The sequence below is a fragment of the Colobus angolensis genome, unplaced genomic scaffold (genome assembly GCF_000951035.1).
Source record: "Colobus angolensis palliatus isolate OR3802 unplaced genomic scaffold, Cang.pa_1.0 Scaffold46, whole genome shotgun sequence".
In the NCBI taxonomy this organism is placed as follows: domain Eukaryota; kingdom Metazoa; phylum Chordata; class Mammalia; order Primates; family Cercopithecidae; genus Colobus; species Colobus angolensis.
In genome coordinates this window covers 8,794,532-8,798,342 of record NW_012118043.1, presented here as the reverse complement: position 1 = coordinate 8,798,342, position 3,811 = coordinate 8,794,532, and the positions used below count along the sequence as shown (strand labels likewise).

At 44.9% G+C, this 3,811-nt stretch overlaps 1 long non-coding RNA gene across 1 annotated transcript; it reads right to left on the bottom strand.

Annotated features, from left to right (window-relative positions):
- Positions 1-708: 708 nt before the first annotated feature.
- LOC105523347 lies at positions 709-2,083 on the bottom strand. Its single transcript, XR_001003588.1, has 2 exons — positions 1,616-2,083; positions 709-980 (listed from the first exon to the last, which is right to left on the bottom strand). It is a non-coding gene; the product is annotated as an uncharacterized LOC105523347 (long non-coding RNA).
- Positions 2,084-3,811: the final 1,728 nt, after the last annotated feature.

The window sequence follows — 3,811 nt, the reverse complement described above, 5'->3', positions numbered from 1 at the left end:
AATTCTCCTGACGTGAGACCAATTGAGAAGTATGGTTCACAAGTTGGGGAGGGTGTCTTGGGAAATTTTGAGGCAGAGCACTTCCTAGCCCAGTGTATGAAAGCAGGTCAGTTATTAACCTATCTTAGCCTCAGCAGCCCAGTCGACAGAGGCTAATACCTACCTTGCAAGGTTGTTGTGAGGATTAAAGATAATGAGTAAAGCATCCAGCACACAGTATGTGGTCTATAAAGAATAGCTATGTTATTCAGAGCTATGTAAAAAAATTACCATTTCTCAAAGAGGCAGCAGCTATTTTCTGATACAGTGAATTCTTGGAACTTGCAATGGGTGTGTATTATGAAATTTAGGATCTAAGCTAGCAAGATTTTGCTATATGGCTCTGAGAAGGTATATGGTTGTCACAAAAATCTCAGGAGTGTCTGCAAGACAAAAAAAATCTCAAAGCAGGGGCAAGTTCAGAGACTTGCTTTCCTACTCTGAATCTTCATTCAGCTGAGTACTGGCCAGGAATAACAAGAGGACTCACCATTGTTTGAGCCTGCCTGTGAATTTGCATAAAATGTGATTTAAAACAAAAACATAACCAAGAATCTGGCCCCCAGGAATAGCCATGGTATCTGCAGTGAGTAGAAGACCATTATTTATACTGCCTGGAATCCCACCACAAATCTTTACAGAAAGGCACAAACTCACATTGGATCAGGCTTTTGTTGGTCTCCAGGGAATGCTGACTTTGTTTATTAATGCCACAACAAATGTGTCTCTGAATAAGGGAATTGACAGGACACCTGTCTCTGCATTGAAACCTGATTAAAAGCAAGTCCAGCCCCTTCTAGTCTCTCAGGAGTCTTCACAGTTTCTAAGCTGTCCTTTGTGAGTCAGTGGTGTCGAAGGCAGGAAAGCTCCATCCTTGCTTCTTCGGGTGATAATCCACACAGCACAGCATGAATACTCAAGCTCTCACACGAAGCAATGGTCTGTCTCCCATATAGAAAGAAGGAGAGTTGCCTAAGTGGAAGGACTTGATAGGAGTTGAAAATGCAACCCCATGACACCCAGTCCTCCCCTAATAAAGGTTTTTCCCTATCTCCTGTCACTGATGCTGCAAATTCTACTCTGGAGGCAGAATGGTACAGAGGGGCAGCACTTCTTGAACCTTTCCATGAAAGGACCGCCTCAAACACAGGGGAACAGTGGGGACAGTTACACAACGTTATGAGTATACTGAAAACTACTGAATTGTATACCTTATTCTGTGAACTTATTATGTGCTGAAGTTATGTTATATGCATTAGATGTTAATAATAATAATACATTTTTAAAAAACACATAGAAGAAATAGCCTATGTCCTTGCAAGGCCAGCAGGGCCAGGACTCAAATGGACAGCTCTAAGTATGAAGTCTTGTGCGTGTTGTATTCTGCCCCAACATATATCTATATCTGTTGTAATTGTTTAAGGTTAAAATTATTTACCAGTTAAAATGTTTAACTTTTATCCCCTCGGATATTCAAATAAAATTGATACCCCAGGTAGACATACCTCAGATGGAGAACCCCATGGCAGCACCACTCACTTGTGGCTTGGGAAACACAAAGGGGAGGTGAGCTTACCCGGGTGAGATCCCAAGGTGTGGATCCCAGAGTACGAATCCCAGGATGTGGATCCTAGGGTATGGGTGCCTAAAATGGTGCTGAAGTTCTGACTTAGGGTGACTCTCACTCACATTTTTCACAGAATAAGTTCAGAACTCTGGGCTATCAAAAGCCCATTGTCACATGTGTGGACCCACGCATCCACTCTCACCCTTCCATGTTCCGTTCACAGTGCTGCCTCAGGTCTATGACATCCAATGGCAGCAGGCATCATTCACCTTGTGTGTGCCCAACTCTGACTCCCAGGGCAGTCTCCCCACCCCTCATGGGCTGCATGCCACATATGAAGCAGGCCTCTGGGGGTGGTCTCAGCCATGTCCTCCGAGAGCCTTCAAGACTGTTGCTCTGCAACACCAGTGGTCCCTTCCAACCAATGTCCTTTCTTGCCTCCAGCTGACATGGTGACATCATGCTCTCCAGCTTTAGTTTTAAGCCATGGTGGAAAATGTTTGGTCATGCCTTGCACAATGGACATACTTTACTCTTCTCACTCCATCCACAGGCCTTTTGCCTACCCAGCCTGCAAGTGGCTGTGTGTGGAAGGCAGGGGTATGTCAACATTGAAAGAAATCACATTCTAGGAATGTGGGGGTTAAGGCCTAAAAAGTCAAAGAGAAGACATGGTTTGTAGATGTGTCATGCTACATTTCCATTATGAAATTTCAAATGGCAAATTTAACAAGACCAGAACATTATCATTCAGATTCTCTGCATACTCTGGGTAGGATTTGTATTTGTTCTTAACAACAAAGCACAGCAACAAGATTTGAGGGAGTCCTTGGAAGCCAGCATCCACAGGAGGCTGACATGTGACTCAGCATCACAAGTAAGCAATAATATCACCAGCAGGACATGTGAAGCCCAAATGCACCTAGATCTACTAATCTGTGGGTCTTAGGTAAGGTGACGTTCCCTGCCAGAGGTCCCAGAGTGCCCCACATAGCAACAGAGCTGTCACCTGCACCCTCCGCGCGCATCCTCCCCGTGCTCTGTGATCTACTGCCCCCTGCCGGCCTCCCTGGACTCACCTCATCCCTCTCCTCTCTGAAGTCCAGACGACCGTTTTCTGGCTTCTTCCAGGCCACTCTCAAATCACCATCTACACCCACTGCAGATCTGCACACACCCCCTGCCTCTGTCTCCCAGAACAGGGCCTTCCCCTTCTAAGACCCAGCTCTGTCGCAGAGCTGCGTGGGCCCCTAATGATATAGCTGTGAACCCCGTAATTCCTGAAGGGCTTTTTCAAAAGTCATTTTGTTTCTGCTATACATTAGCCACAAAAGAACTAACTCTAAAGCAAAAAAAAAAAAGACAATTATGTGAAAAACGGCTCGGAACCATGAAATAGATGCTGATTATAAATATAGGCTTCAGGCATCATAAAATGAGGCAGCTCTAAATTTTCAAAGAACAAAGAAAAAGCAAGAGGATTTTTTAAATATCAAAAAGACTTTCAGGTTATAATTAGTAAATTGACTAACCTTTTTAAAGGTAAAAGTGAATTTCTAAAGCCTGCAGCATTCATGGAATGATATATACTGTAAGTCTAGGGGACTGACTCTGCCAGCCTCCTCACTTCACAGATGAAAAAACAAAAAGTTCCATGACTTTCCCAAAGTCATGAAACAAGTTTGTGGCTGCCAGGATTTTAATTGGAGCTCCTGACCTCCATCCTCAGTTTCTTTCACCCATTCTACAATGGAAGCTACTTTCACAAATAGGCAACAATGTTCAGATTACTTGGATAAACACATGGAGATGGTGTTTGTGGAGGTGGTGGTAGTGATGGTGGTGGTGGTAAGAAGGTGGTAATAATGGTAATAGAGGTAGTAGAGGAGGTGGTAATAGCCGTGGTGGTGAAGGTGGAAGTGGTTGTAGTGGAGGTGGTGGTTGTGGTGGTGGTAGAGGTGGTGATGGTGATACTGGAGTGATGGTAGTGATGGTGGTGGATGTGGAGGTGGTAGTGGTAGTGGTGGAGGTGGTGGTTGTGGTGGTGGTGGTGGTGGTAGTGAAATGATGGTAGTGATGGTGGTGGAGGTAAGAGGTGGCAGTGGAGGTGATGGTGATGGTAGAGGTAGCGATGGTGGTAGTGGAGTGATGGTAGTGATGGTGGTGGATGTGAAGGTGGTAGTGGTGGAGGTGGTGGTTGTGGTG